Here is a 16,890-nt window from a genome sequence, read left to right on the forward strand (position 1 = left end):
CCCGATACCAATGCATTTCTATGGGACGCAAAGTATCGGAATGGTTCCCAGGGTCTGAAGGAGAGGAAACTCTCCTTCAGGCCCTGGGATCCATATTCATGTGTAAAATAAAGAATTAAAATAAAAAATATGGATATACTCACCTCTCCGGCGGCCCCTGGATCTTACCGCTGTAACCGTGAGCCTCCGTTCCTAAGAATGAGTGCGTGAAGGGCCTTCGATGACATCGCGGCTTCTGATTGGTCGCGTGACCGCTCATGTGACCGCTCACGTGACCAATCACAAGCCGCGACGTCATAGCAGGTCCTTCACGGGCTCATTCTTAGGAACGGAGGCTCCCGGTTACAGCGGTAAGATCCAGGGGCCGCCGGAGAGTTGAGTATATCCATATTTTTTATTTTAATTCTTTATTTTACACATGAATATGGATCCGATACCGATTCCCGATACCACAAAAGTATCGGAACTCGATATCGGAATTCCGATACCGCAAGTATCGGCCGATACCCGATATTTGCGGTATCGGAATGCTCAACACTAGTACTAACACTTTCATTGCTAACTCTTTCAGTACATTTTTGGGCGCCCAGGTCTTTTGGCATTCATGAGTTCACCAGTACTTTCTTTCCTTCTCAGGATGTACCAAACTGTACATTTTGCCACTCCGAATATTGTAGCAATTTCTCGGATGGGTTTTTTCTCTGTTTTCACAGCTTAAGAATGGCTTGTTTCACCTTCATGGAGAGCACTTTTGACCGCATGTTTACTTCATAGGAAAACCTTCCAAATGCAAGCACCACACCTCAAATCAACTCCAGGCCTTTTATCTGCTTAGTTGAGAATGACATAATGAAGGGATTGCCCACACCTGTCCATGAAATAGCCTTGGAGTCAATTGTCCAATTAATCTTGGTCCCTTAAAAAAACAGGGTGGCACATGTTAAGGAGCTGAAACTCCTAAACTCTTCATCCAATTTTAATATGGATACCCTCAAATGAAAGCTGAAAGTCTGAACTTCAACTGCATCTGAATTGTTTTGTTTAAAATTAAATTGTGGTAATGTCTATAACCAAAATGAGAAAAATGTTGTCTCTGTCCAAATATTTCTGGACCTAACTGTATATATATATATATATATATATATATATATATATATATATAGGGGTGACCAATCAGCGACAGGCACAGTCCAGCCGTGAATCGGCCCCTCCCTACTCCTCTCCAGTCAGTGCCCCTCCATACTCCCCTCCAGTCAGCGCCAACATAGCGTTTTAGCAGTCCATTAAACAGACTGCGTTACACTGTGGCATAACGCGGTGTAACGCAGTCCATTAACACTGCCATTAACCATTATGCAGCATCAATAGTAAAAACATATAACATTAAAAATAATTTTTAAAAAATCATTATATTCTCACCTTCCGGCATCCGTCCCAGCCTTTCCCGCTCCTTGCGACGCTCCGGTCCCAAGAATGCATTGCAGCAATGACCTCAGATGACATAGCGGTCTCACGAGACCGCTACATCATCACAGGTTATTGCCGCAAGGCATTACTGGGAACGGAGCATCACGAGGAGCAAAAAGTATATAGGTATATATTTGTTAGACACATTGTTTGTATTCAATTTTCAGTCACAGCGTGTTTTATGGTTTTTTTTGTTTAAATTATAGCAATGATATAGAAGGAATGGAAGCACTGAAACATTACACATGTTGCCAATGAATTAATCAAATATTAGACTTTTAAACACTACCATATACAATATGCTAAATAAAGGACACTTGTTATCTTGTAGCCATAATTGCAGTATGTAGCATCTTTCTTTTCCTGGACTTACGTATAATGGTGACTCATGAGAAAAACAAAAACTTTGCCTAAAAATAATTAAAGGGGTTGTCCACTACTTTCAATTAACCCCCCTATGTATCCCCCCGGGGCCCCTGATGATTTGAGTAAATACCTTCTTTAGCCGTTTTTGCCTGTGAGCGGCGCTATGCTGGTGCCTGAGTCCGGGTCACGTGACCCCCAGGATTCAGCCGCCGCTCATTTCCGCCGACGTCACGTCAATTTCCAGACTCTGGAAATTGATGTGACGTCAGTAGCAGGCGTGTCCCCAGGCTCCACAGACAGCAGTCACTCATAAAGAGTGACTGGGCTGTGGGCGGGGCTGAGGCTGCCTGCGGGGCTGTGCTGGGGGCGGGCGGGCGGGGCTGTGCTGGGGGCGGGCGGGCGGGGCTGTGCTGGGGGCGGGTGGGCGGGGCTAGGCAGGGATGTGCGGGTGGTCGCCGGCGCTGTGCGGTCCCGGGCGCCGGCGCTGTGCGGTCCCGGTCCCCGGCGCTGTGCGGTCCCGGTCCCCGGCGCTGTGCGGTCCCGGGCGCCGGCGATGTGCGGACCGGTATGTGCTGGGGGGTGGTGTGTGTGTGTGTGTGTGTGTCTGTGTGCAGGCATCGTCCGATGGGACAACAAGTCCCATCGGGCTCTGCCTGCTACAGTGGCAGTGAGTGACACATTAGCCAATGATGGGACAGTAGTAGTCCCATCATCCGGCTAATGTGTTGAATGTAAGAAAAAAAATACACACATACAGTACATACATATATACATACAACACACGACATGCGACGACACTCACCATGCGGCGACATGCACCATGCGACGGTATGCAACATGTACCTTGCAATGACATGCGCCATGCGACGACATGCGCCATGCGATAACATGCGACATGCAGCATGCGACGACATGCGCCATGCAACTACATGCACCATGCGACGACATGCACCATGCGACGACATGCAAGACATGCAGCATGCGACGACATGCACCATGCAACGACACTCACCATGCGGCAACATGCGCCATGCGACGGCATGCGACATGTACCATGCAATGACATGCGACATGCGACAGCATGCGCCATGCGACGACATGCACCATGCGACAACATGCGACATGCGAGACATGCAGCATGCGGCGACATGCACCATGCAACGACACTCAACATGTGGCAACATGCGCCATGCGACGGCAGGCGACATGTACTATGCAATGACATGCGACAACATGCGACATGCGCCATGCGATAACATGCAACATGCAGCATGCAATTACATGCACCATGCGACGACATGCGCCATGCAACTACATGCACCATGCGGCGACATGCACCATGCAACGACACTCACCATGCGGCGGCATGCGCCATGCGACGGCATGCGACATGCGACAACATGCAGCATGCGACGGCAGGCAGCATGCGACGACATGCACCATGCGACGACATGCGACATGCGACGACATGCAGCATGCGACAACATGCGACATGCCGCATACAGTACATACATACAGTACATACATACAGTACATACATACAACATACATATAGACATACAGTACATGTAACATAGATTACATACTCACCATCACTTGTCACTTTGATCCCCGAAGCCATTGTCATCTGTAAAAAATATTAAAATAATAAACAAACACTATACTCCCTGATCCGCAGAAATCCAATTAAAACGAGTGTCCCACGACGATCTCCCATGGAGAGCAGGAGCATCAGCTGATGCAACCACTCACCAGGGGCACCAGGAACACAATGAGGGGAGGAAGGTATCCTTCCACAATGTATTCCCCACAATGTATTCCTACGCCCCTGTGAGAAAATAGTCCCTAGTCTCACTTTATGGCATGCTGTATGAGAAAGTTCCCACGCAGCTTTTTACCATAAAGTGAGACCAGTGAACTTTAGTAACCTCAGTGATGCACTGCAGGAGCCATTGCCTCCTGTCAGTGTGTCACTGAGGGTCCTATAGAGCGGTGACATCAACCTTAACCCTAACCGTAAACGTGACAGAAATACGTGGCACTTTAATACGTGACACTGAAATACGTGGCACTTACATACGTGGCACTTAAATCCGTGGCACTGAAATACGTGGCACTTACATAGGTGGCACTTAAATCTGTGGCACTGAAATACGTGGCACTTAAATCCGTGGCACTAAAATACGTGTCACGTGGTACTTAAATACTTGGTACTTAAATACGTGGCACTTACATATGTGGCACTTACATACGTGGCACGTGGCACTTATATACGTGACACTTATATACGTGACACTGAAATACGTGGCACTGAAATATCGTGGCACTGACTGTCAGAAAATGTTCATTAAACGGTTAGGGGTGAGGTTAGGGGTAGGGTTAGGGTTAGGGTTTGGATCCCTTTATCACCCTGATGGTGGTGGGTGGTGTTTCAGTGTTTTTTTCTGTTTTTTTCTATAAAAACGCATGCATTTTTAACGCAAACAAACGCATGTGCTTTAAAACGCATGCGTTTACATAGACAGCAATGCATTTTTTTGCCGCAAATAAACGCATGCGTTTTTTGCGGCAAAAAACGCCGCTAAAAATTACTACAGGTTGCATTTCTGCAAATGAACGCGCGCGTACAAAAACGCATGCGTTGCCGAAAACGCGTCAAAACGCATGCGAAAAAACGCATGCGTATTTAATGTTAAGTATAGGAAAAAAAACGCATGCGTTTTTTAGCGCTAAAATGCAGCGTCCAAAAACGCAAGTGTGAAACCAGCCTCAGTGCCGGAATTCGGGTGGCTGCGGACTGGTATTTGTAGCAGGGGGGGGGGAACCAATATCCATGGCCCCTCTCTAGGCTATGAATATCAGCCCGCAGCTGTCTGCATAGCCTTTCTGGCTATAAAATATAGGGGGACCCCACGTCATTTTTTTTGGGGGGGTCCCCCTATTTTAATAGCCTGTAAAGGCTACGCAGACAGCTGCGGGCTAATATTCATAGCAGGCTACAAATATTGGCCCCCGGCCGTCGGCTTTCCCCCTCTTGCGCAGAAAATTGCGCGGGAGCCCACGCCGGTTTTTTCAGTTTTTTATTAAATTAAACGCTCATTAAGGCCTGTTTCACACTTGCGTCAGCACGGGTCCATCGCTATGCGTTGGGCCGACGTACCGACGCACGTTGTGAAATTTGTGCACGTCGTGGGCAGCGGATGCAGTTTTTCAACGCATCCGCTGCCCATTCTGAAGTCCGGGGAGGAGGGGGCGGAGTTTTGGCCGCGCATGCGCGGTAGAAAATGGCAGACGCGACGGACGTGCCAACGGTCCGCCAAAACACGACGCATCCGTTGCACGATGGACGCGACGTGTGGCCATCCGTCGCGATCCTTCACTAATACACGTCTATGGGTAACAAACGCATCCTGCGAGCACATTTGCAGGATCCGTTTTTTTCCCAAAAAGACGGATTGTGGAAAACGCAAGTGTGAAAGTAGCCTTATAGAAACATCGGCCTTTCTATTATATATCTATGGATATATCTATCTATAGATATATCTATAGATACATAGATGTATCTATCCATATATTTGGGTGCTTTCACACATCAGGTTTTTGCCGTGAGGCACAATCTGGCGAGTTTTGAAAAAAACTGATCCATTTTTTCCCGTCGGATCCGTTTTTTTCTCATAGAGTTTCATCCGTTTTTTGCCGGATCCGTCAAAATAGCTGTTTCCGCCGGATGGAAAACACATACAAAGGAACGTTTTTTCTGTCCGGCGAAAAAACGCACAGCGACGGATCCAGCAAAAAAGCGTATGAAACTGAGCTGTGAAATGATGAATCCGGCCTTGGAATCCGTTTTTTCATGCATGTTTCCATTCAAATCATGCACATTTTCCGTTTATTTACTTATTTCCAAAAACGGCATTAAAGCCGCGCATAAACCGCACCAAAAAAAGCATCAAAACTGCACCAAAAACTGCATCAAAACTGCACCAAAAACTGCATCAAAACCTGGTGCAGTTTTGCAGTTTTGGTGCGGTTTTGATACAGTTTTTGGTGCAGTTTTGATGCAGTTCTTGGTGTGGTTTTGGTGCGGCTTTTTCCGCAGCATGTGCACAATAAGTCTGCGGCTCCCATAGACTTACATTGGTTGTACACTACACTGCGGATTTGGTGCAATTCAGTGCAGCAAAAAACGCTGCGGATCTGCAATCAGATCCGCAACGGGTGTACACAGCCTTAGCATTTAGTGAACCTAGCCAAAAAGCCAAGCAAAAAACAAGTGTGGGATTGCACTTTTTTGCCATTTCATTGCACTTTTTTTCACATTTTCTGCTACACGACATGGTAAAACCAATGGTGTCGTTCAAAAGTAGAACTTGTCCCGCAAAAGATAAGCCCCCACATGGCCATATTGATGGAAAAATTATGGCTCTGGAAAGAAGGGGAGCGATAAACGAAAACAAAAAAGCTCCAGGGGGTGAAGGGGTTTAGAAACATGGATATGGACATACCTATGGAAATAGACATAGATATATAGATATATCTGTATCTATCTATCTATCTATCTATCTATCTATCTATCTGTGTGTAATGGAGTGTGGGTTGGACAAATGTAAAAGAGGAGGTTGGACAGAAATGACATCACAAATCTTTCTGAAGCTAGAGGAGGGAGAGGAGGGAGGGGTTGGGGTGTGTTTTGGAGTGGGTGTGGTAGGTTCGTGCTTAGTAGCAGTGCAATGCATCATGGAACTTGTAGTATTAGAGCACAATATCTCAGGAGAAAGGAAGTTGTCGATTAACCCCATGAGAGCTGAATCCAGCACTAAAGATGTGCTGCTACAGCATGATAAAAGGTAATATTGCTAAAATAAACACAGTAGATGTTTTCAGTGGCCCATAATAGCAAGATTTATGAAAAAAAAAAAAAAGGTTATAGTAGTGGACAACTTCTTTAATAAAAAAATAATTAAAAGCAAGGCATAAACAATTTTCCTCCTGCACATTGGATTTTCCACCATTATAGTGAGAAAGTTAATACCTAACATGCTATGTACTCATTAATGCTCTTCGCATTCTTCTATTCTTCAGCTGAGTCCTTGTGCCCTTTTCATACCTCATTGCTATAACACTCATGGCTTACATCTCATTCCTTTACCTTGTCACTTTGCAGCTATGTCAGGAGAACCCGACATTACTGCTCTTTATCATTTTTAATGAGTCACATAAGACGCCTTGAATATTAGCTAAAGATGCTTGAACGCATTATCATTCTTTATGGCACGTGAGTAACAGTCAGTGAAACATATAGATCCAAGTAAGTCATCTCAGGCAGTATGGAGATGCGATGAAAAGTACTTTTGAAATATATTTACTCTATGGACCTCATCCCTGCATAAATTATAAGAATAATCGTGCACATGACTAATTTTTGTTACCTGCAAAAATAATGATCACCTCATAAAATTAGCGATAATGAATCTCTCTATAAAGAGTTAATGGGTCAAAAGTGACCAATTTTTGCTTCTTTTTTTTCCTCAGTGCTTACCTGAGCACTCTTTTTTTTAAGTACTACTCTTTGCATATAGTAATATAATTCCTAACTAACAATTATTCACATTCCAATCTATTTGCAGTTATAATTGTAAATTCAATTGATAAGACAACCATTTGGAGGAAATTGATGGAAAGAAGAACAAATGGCAAATAAGTAACGAAATGCAGACAATCACCCTGTTGCTCCTAGTCTATTTTAGAAATGTAGAGTTTTAATAAATTGTCCAAAAAATATTTGCCATGGATATTACTATTCAATTAGATCTCTTCATTAGAGGAACTACATAGTACTACATGTACGAGAGAGCCATTATCACACAATTGCTGCTAAGCATTGCTAACAATCATGTGAACACTTTCCTGCATTACATTAGATCACTTTCCTTTCTCAAATATATATCTCACTTCTGGACTAACATCTTAGATTGCAGATAGACAGAGACTTGCACTGTAAGCAATTTTAAAGTGATTTTTCTATTATTCTAGGGAAGAAGGGAAAAAAAAATCACACACAAATCCTGCACCAGCAGATTTCAAGACTAGTAACGTATTTTAAATTGAATCAATACATTCCTCTGCTCAATTATATTTTATTGATTTTTTTTAAAGACAGCTATTCATCCTACTTGGAGTCTGTGATTCTAATTAGTGAATATTAGTTTATAGTCACAAGATTGAGGTGAACACCTTATTGATAGAAAAGTGAAATATAGCTGACTTTGTTCATATGACAAGGGTCATTTGTGTTTTGCTCATGCTGAATATACATGTACATGCACATGTGTTTTGGTTTTCGTTATCATTGTGCTGTCGAAACAGCACTGACACATCTATGAAAAGATTAGGAGCTCTGAAGGGATTTTATGGTACAATGCAATAGCAATCTTATAAAGAGGACCTGTTCAAAAGTTTTCTGTTATTTTATGATATTTTTTTCATGGTGATTACCAGGGGGTTATGACGCAAAACATTCCCAGAGACATGTCTTTATGTAACTGCATTATTACCGTGAACTATGCCAGAACTACACAGAACTGCATACAATTTGTACGCTTTATACTGAGTAGTCACCTTAGGACTTTTCATCTAAATCCAAAAAATACACTATCATTCCAAGTTTTGGGGTCACCCTGACAATTTTGTGTTTTCCATGAAAACTCATACTTTTATTAATCAAATGAGTTGCCAAATGAATTTGAAATCTAGTCCAGACATTGACAAGGTTAGAAAAAAAGAATTTTATTTGAAATAATAATTTTCTCCTTCAAACTTTGCTTTTGTCAAAGAATGCTCCCTTTGCAGCAATTAAAACATTGCAGAGTTTTGGCATTCTAGCAGTTAATTTGCTGAGGAAATCTGGAGAAATCTCACCCCATGCTTCTAGAAGCCCCTCCCACAAGTTGGTTTGGCTTGATGGGTACTTCTTGCTTACCAAACGGTCAAGCTGCTCCCACAACAGCTCAATGGGGTTGAGATCTGATGACTGCACTGGCCACTACATTACAGATAGAATACCAGCTGCCTGCTTCTTCCCTAAATAGTTCTTGCATAATTTGGAGGTGTGGTTTGGGTCATTGTCCTGTTGTAGGATGAAATTGGCTCCAATCAAGCACTGTCCACAGGGTATGGCATGGTGTGGGAAAATGGAGTGATAGCCTTTCTTATTCAATATCCCTTTTACCTTGTACAAATCTCCCACTTTACCAGAACCAAACCAACCCCAGACCATCACATTACATCCACCATGCTTGACAGATGGCGTCAGGCACTCTTCCAGCATCTTTTCAGTTGTTCTGCATCTCACAAATGTTCTTCTGTGTGATCCAAACACCTCAAACTTTGAATTGTCTGTCCATAACATTTTTTTCCAATCTTCCTCTGTCCAATGTCTGTGTTCTTTTGCCCATATTAATCTTCTCCTTTCATTAGACAGTCTCAGATATAGTTTTTTCTTTGCCACCCTGCCCTTAAGGCCAGCATCCCGGAGTCACATCTTCACTGTAGACATTGACACTGGCATTTTGCATGTACTATTTAATGAAGCTGCCAGTTGAGGACCTGTGAGGCATCGATTTCTCAAACTACAGACTTTAATGTACTTGTCTAGTTGCTCAGTTATGGAGCGGGGCCTCCCACTTCTCTTTCTACTCTGGTTAGAGCCTGTTTGTGCTCTCCTCTAAAGGGAGTAGTACACAGCATTGTAGGAAATCTTCAGTTTCGAGGCAGTTTCTCACATGGAATAGCCTTCATTTCTAAGAAGAAGAATAGACTGTCAGGTTTCACATGAAAGCTATTATTTCCGGCTATTTTGAGAGTTTAATGGAACCAACAAATGTAATGTGTCATGATCTCTGCAGGCAGAGATCATAGCAAGCCTATAGAGGGACAAGCTCTCGGAAGATGGAACTATACTGACCATGAACTAAGCCTGCCGCGCAACTAGAAATAGCCAGGTAGCATTTCCTATTTATCGCTAGATGCCCAGCTCTGGCCTAAGACCTAAATAGCTAGCAGAGGGAAATATAAGACCTGGCTCACCTCTAGAGAAATATTCCAAAGAAGACAGTAGCCCCCCACATATAATGACGGTGAGTTCAGATGAAACAACAAACGCAGCAGGAAAATAGTCTTAGCAAATTTGAGGTCCGCTTACTAGATAGCAGAAGACAGATAGTATACTTTCATGGTCAGCAGAAAAACACTAACAAAACACCATCCAGAGATTACCTTAAACTCTGGCATTAACTCATAACGCCAGAGTAGCAATCCCTGATCAACGAGAGCTTTCCAGACACAGTAACAAAACTTCAGCTGTGAACTGGAACAAATAGGCAAAACAAAACATGGACAAAAGTCCAACTTATCTAGTAGTAGTCTAGAAGCAGGAACAAGCACTGAGAGGCATCAGATAACATTGTTGACCGGCAAGAAACCACCAGAGAAATGAGCTTAAATAGCGACACCCACTACTGATGGAACCAGGTGAAACAGGAAAGAGGATGACAAGTCCAATTCCACAAGCGGCCACCGGGGGAGCCCAGAATCCAAATTCACAACAGTACCCCCCCCTCAAGGAGGGGGCACCGAACCCTCACCAGATCCACCAGGGCGACCAGGATGAGCCCTATGGAAGGCACGAACAAGATCAGAAGCATGAACATCAGATGCATTGACCCAAGAATTATCCTCCTGGCCGTAACCCTTCCAGTTGACCAGATACTGGAGTCTCCGTCTGGAAACACGAGAGTCCAAAATTTTCTCCACAACGTACTCCAACTCACCCTCAACCAACACCGGAGCAGGAGGCTCAACTGAAGGTACCACAGGTACCTCATACCTGCGCAATAACGACCGATGAAAAACGTTATGAATGGAAAAGGACGCAGGGAGGTCCAAACGGAAAGAAACAGGATTAAGAATCTCCAATATTCTATAAGGGCCGATGAACCGAGGTTTAAACTTAGGAGAAGAGACCCTCATAGGGACAAAACGAGAAGACAACCACACCAAATCTCCAACACAAAGCCGAGAACCAACACGACGATGACGGTTGGCAAAACGCTGAGTCTTCTCCTGAGACAACTTCAAATTGTCCATAACCTGCCCCCAGATGTGATGCAATCTCTCCACCACCGCATCCACTCCAGGACAATCCGAGGATTCCACCTGACCGGAGGAAAATCGAGGGTGAAACCCCGAATTACAGAAAAACGGGGACACCAAGGTGGAAGAGCTGGCCCGATTATTGAGGGCGAACTCTGCCAATGGCAAAAAAGCAACCCAATCATCCTGGTCAGCAGAGACAAAACACCTCAGATATGTCTCCAGGGTCTGATTAGTCCGCTCGGTCTGGCCATTAGTCTGAGGGTGAAAAGCAGATGAAAAAGACAAATCTATGCCCATCCTAGCACAGAATGCCCGCCAAAATCTAGACACAAATTGGGTACCTCTGTCAGAAACAATATTCTCAGGAATACCGTGCAATCGGACAACATTCTGAAAAAACAGAGGAACCAACTCAGAAGAAGAAGGCAACTTGGGCAGAGGAACCAAATGGACCATTTTAGAGAAACGGTCACAGACCACCCAGATGACAGACATCTTCTGGGAAACAGGCAGATCTGAAATAAAATCCATCGAGATGTGTGTCCAAGGCCTCTTAGGAATAGGCAAGGGCAACAGCAGTCCGCTAGCCCGAGAACTACAAGACTTGGCCCGAGCACAAACGTCACATGACTGCACAAAGACTCGCACATCTCGTGACAGGGAAGGCCACCAGAAGGATCTTGCCACCAAATCCCTGGTACCAAAAATTCCGGGATGACCTGCCAATGCAGAAGAATGTACCTCAGAGATGACTCTGCTGGTCCAATCATCCGGAACAAACAGTCTATCAGGCGGACAACGATCCGGTCTATCCGCCTGAAACTCTTGCAAGGACCGCCGCAGATCAGGAGAAACGGCCGACAAAATTACTCCCTCCCTAAGGATACCTGTGGGTTCAGAATTACCAGGAGAGTCCGGGTCAAAACTCCTAGAAAGGGCATCTGCCTTAACATTCTTAGAACCCGGTAGGTATGACACCACAAAATTAAAGCGAGAAAAAAATAAAGACCAGCGCGCCTGTCTAGGATTCAGGCGTCTGGCAGTCTCAAGAAAAATCAAATTTTTGTGGTCAGTCAATACCACCACCTGATGCCTAGCCCCCTCGAGCCAATGACGCCACTCCTCAAACGCCCACTTCATGGCCAAAAGCTCCCGATTCCCAACATCATAATTCCGCTCTGCGGGCGAAAATTTGCGAGAAAAGAAGGCACAAGGCCTAATGACGGAGCAGTCGGAACCTTTCTGCGACAACACTGCCCCAGCTCCGATCTCCGAAGCGTCAACCTCAACCTGAAAAGGCAGATTCACATCAGGCTGACGCAACACAGGGGCAGAGGCAAAACGGCGCTTAAGCTCCTGAAAGGCCTCTACAGCATGAGGGGACCAATTAGCAACATCAGCGCCTTGTCTGGTCAAATCAGTCAGTGGTTTAACGACATCCGAAAAACCAGCAATAAATCGGCGGTAAAAGTTGGCAAAGCCCAAAAATCTCTGAAGACCCTTAAGAGAGGAGGGCTGAGTCCAGTCACAAATAGCTTGCACCTTGACGGGATCCATCTCAATGGAAGAGGGAGAAAAAATATACCCCAAAAAGGAAATTTTCTGGACCCCAAAAACGCACTTAGACCCCTTCACACATAAAGAATTAGACCGCAGAACCTGAAAAACTCTCCTGACCTGCTGGACATGAGAGTCCCAGTCATCAGAAAAAATCAGAATATCATCCAGATATATTATCATAAATTTATCCAGAAAATCGCGGAAAATATCATGCATAAAAGACTGGAAAACTGAAGGGGCATTAGAAAGACCAAAAGGCATGACCAAATACTCAAAGTGGCCCTCGGGCGTATTAAATGCGGTCTTCCACTCATCCCCCTGCCTGATCCGCACCAAATTATACGCCCCACGAAGATCAATTTTAGAGAACCACTTAGCACCCTCTATACGAGCAAACAAATCAGTAAGCAATGGCAATGGGTATTGATACTTAACAGTGATCTTATTCAGAAGCCGATAATCAATACATGGTCTCAAAGAGCCGTCTTTTTTTGAGACAAAGAAAAACCCAGCTCCCAAGGGAGAAGAAGATGGACGAATATGTCCCTTTTCCAAAGACTCCTTTATATATTCCCGCATAGCAGCATGTTCCGGCACAGACAGATTAAACAAACGACCCTTGGGATATTTACAACCCGGTATCAAATCTATGGCACAATCGCACTCACGGTGCGGAGGTAACGACCCAAGCTTGGGTTCGTCAAAGACATCTTGATAATCAGAGAGGAACTCAGGGACTTCAGAGGGAATGGACGACGAAATAGAAACCAAAGGTAAGTCCCCATGAATACCCTTACATCCCCAGCTCAACACAGACATTGCTCTCCAGTCCAAGACTGGGTTGTGAGACTGCAACCATGGCAATCCCAGTACCAAATCGTCATGTAAATTATACAGCACCAGGAAACGAATAATCTCCTGGTGATCCGGATTGATACGCATGGTTACTTGTGTCCAGTATTGTGGTTTATTATTAGCCAATGGGGTGGAGTCAATCCCCTTCAGAGGAATAAGAGTCTCCAAAGGCTCTAAATCAAAACCACAACGATTGGCAAAGGACCAATCCATAAGACTCAGAGCGGCGCCAGAGTCAACATAGGCGTCCGTGGCAATGGATGACAAAGAGCAAATCAGGGTTACAGACAAAATAAACTTAGACTGAATGGTACCAATGGAAACAGACTTATCAAGCTTCTTTGTACGCCTAGAGCATGCTGATATAACATGAGTAGAATCCCCACAATAGAAACACAATCCATTCTTCCGTCTAAAATTCTGTCGCTCGCTCCTGGACAGAATTCTATCACACTGCATACTTTCTGGCGTCTTTTCCATAGACACCGCCAGATGGTGCACCGGTTTGCGCTCCCGCAGACGCCTATCAATCTGAATAGCCATTGTCATGGACTCATTCAGACCTGCAGGCACAGGGAACCCCACCATAACATCCTTAACGGCATCAGAGAGACCTTCTCTGAAAGTTGCCGCCAAGGCGCACTCATTCCACTGAGTAAGCACAGACCATTTACGGAATTTTTGGCAGAAAACTTCAGCTTCGTCTTGCCCCTGAGATAGTGCCATCAAAGTTTTTTCTGCCTGAAGTTCCAAATGAGGTTCCTCATAAAGCAAGCCCAAGGCCAGAAAAAACGCATCCACATCGCGTAACGCAGGATCCCCTGCTGGCAATGAGAAGGCCCAATCTTGAGGGTCACCCCTGAGCAAGGAAATCACAATCCTAACCTGCTGAGCAGGGTCTCCAGCTGAACGAGACTTCAGGGACAAATAAAGCTTACAATTATTTCGGAAATTCTGGAAGCTAGCTCTATTCCCTGTGAAGAACTCCGGCAAAGGAATTCTCGGCTCAGATACCGGAGCATGTACCACAAAATCTTGTAAATTTTGTACTTTCGTGATGAGATTATTCAAACCCGCAGTTACACTCTGGAGATCCATTATTGTCAGGTGCACACAGAGCCATACAGAGATTAGGAGGAGAGAGAGAAAAAAGACTGCAGCAAGGCAGACTGGAGGAAAAAAAAAAAAAAATTCCAGCAGACTTCTTATAACTCTCCTTTCTCAACCTGGGTCTTTAACACTTTATTGGCCGGTCAAACTGTCATGATCTCTGCAGGCAGAGATCATAGCAAGCCTATAGAGGGACAAGCTCTCGGAAGATGGAACTATACTGACCATGAACTAAGCCTGCCGCGCAACTAGAAATAGCCAGGTAGCATTTCCTATTTATCGCTAGATGCCCAGCTCTGGCCTAAGACCTAAATAGCTAGCAGAGGGAAATATAAGACCTGGCTCACCTCTAGAGAAATATTCCAAAGAAGACAGTAGCCCCCCACATATAATGACGGTGAGTTCAGATGAAACAACAAACGCAGCAGGAAAATAGTCTTAGCAAATTTGAGGTCCGCTTACTAGATAGCAGAAGACAGATAGTATACTTTCATGGTCAGCAGAAAAACACTAACAAAACACCATCCAGAGATTACCTTAAACTCTGGCATTAACTCATAACGCCAGAGTAGCAATCCCTGATCAACGAGAGCTTTCCAGACACAGTAACAAAACTTCAGCTGTGAACTGGAACAAATAGGCAAAACAAAACATGGACAAAAGTCCAACTTATCTAGTAGTAGTCTAGAAGCAGGAACAAGCACTGAGAGGCATCAGATAACATTGTTGACCGGCAAGAAACCACCAGAGAAATGAGCTTAAATAGCGACACCCACTACTGATGGAACCAGGTGAAACAGGAAAGAGGATGACAAGTCCAATTCCACAAGCGGCCACCGGGGGAGCCCAGAATCCAAATTCACAACAGTAATGCTCCACATTCTCAACTAGCTCAATGGTAGGTCAGGTTTATGGCTTCTCTAATCAGCCAAACTGTTTTCTTCTGTGCTAACATACTTGCACAAGTGTTTTCAAGGGTATTCTAACCATCCATTAGTCTTCTAGCACAGTTAGCAAACACAAAGTACCATAAGAACACTGGAGTGATGGTTGTTGGAAATGGGCCTCTATACACCTATGAAGATATTACATTACAAACCAGACGTTTGCAGCTAGAATAGTCATTTACCACATGTTAGGGCTAGTGGAACGCACCGAGTAAATAGATGAAATAATTGGTGCGTTCGCAGCCCGGGGTCCACCGTGCAGGAGGAACCTGCTGCTAGCAAATGGCACTATATGATGTTATAAGCGAACTCTGTTACTTCACAGAGTCGCCAACAAAAGAAAGCACTGTGCCCTGTTAGACTCACAGGAGTACACAGCTAACTGCTGAGCTGATAGCAGTCAGTGGTCTTGCATACAGACAAACTCCTCACCGGAGGTGCCGGTATTCTAGGACTTATTTCAGCCAGCAGGCTCCCAGAACCTGTACTCAGGACCATAACCCTTGCAGTCCACCAAATAAAATTTCTTGCCACGTACCACCTTTCACCCCAAAATAGCGATCACCTCGTAATCGTCTGTAGATGAACCCGATGTCCCGGCAGATGACTCGGAAAACTGGGACATGTATACGGGCTTCAAGAAGGACACATGAAAGGTGTCGGTGATACCCAGGCGTGGCGGCAGGGCCAGGCAGTAGACCACAGGGTTAACCCATTCGAGGACCTTGAAAGGGTCCAAGTAGCGAGGTGCAAACTTAGTGGACTCAACTCTCAGCCTGATGTTACGGGCGGAGAGCCACACTAAGTCACCAGGGGCAAAGGCTGGAGCAGGGCACTGATGTGCATTGGTGGAGGACCTCATTCTCTCCTTGGAGGCCCGAATGGCATCCTGAGTGTGGTCCCAAATGTCTCGTGCTTCCAGAGCCCAGTCTGCCATTCTGGAGTCAGCGGAAGACACGGGCATAGGCACAGGAACCTGCGGAAGCAGACCATAGTTAAGGAGGAATGGGGTCTGTCCAGTGGAATAAGCTACGGCGTTGTTCAGCGCAAACTCCGCCCACGATAGCAAGGATGCCCAGTCATCCTGCCTGGCAGAGAAAAAATGTTGCAGATATGTGACCAAGGTCTGGTTGGCCCTCTCTACCAACCCATTCATCTTGGGATGATATGCAGAAGAAGGATTCAACTCAATGCTGAGAAGATGACAAAGCTCTCTCCAGAACCGAGACTCAACCTGGGGACCCCGGTCAGTGACAATTTTGTCCGGCATACCGTGTAGGCGGAAGATTTTTTTTATAAACAACGCTGCCAAGGCCCATGCAGAAGGTAGCTGTGGAAGCGGCACCAAGTGCAACATTTTAGAACAGTGGTCGGTGATAATCCAAATGATGGTGCAGCCATGAGACGTGGGTAAGCTCACCACAAAGTCCAT

This window comes from Ranitomeya variabilis, chromosome 2 (assembly GCF_051348905.1).
Source record: "Ranitomeya variabilis isolate aRanVar5 chromosome 2, aRanVar5.hap1, whole genome shotgun sequence".
In the NCBI taxonomy this organism is placed as follows: domain Eukaryota; kingdom Metazoa; phylum Chordata; class Amphibia; order Anura; family Dendrobatidae; genus Ranitomeya; species Ranitomeya variabilis.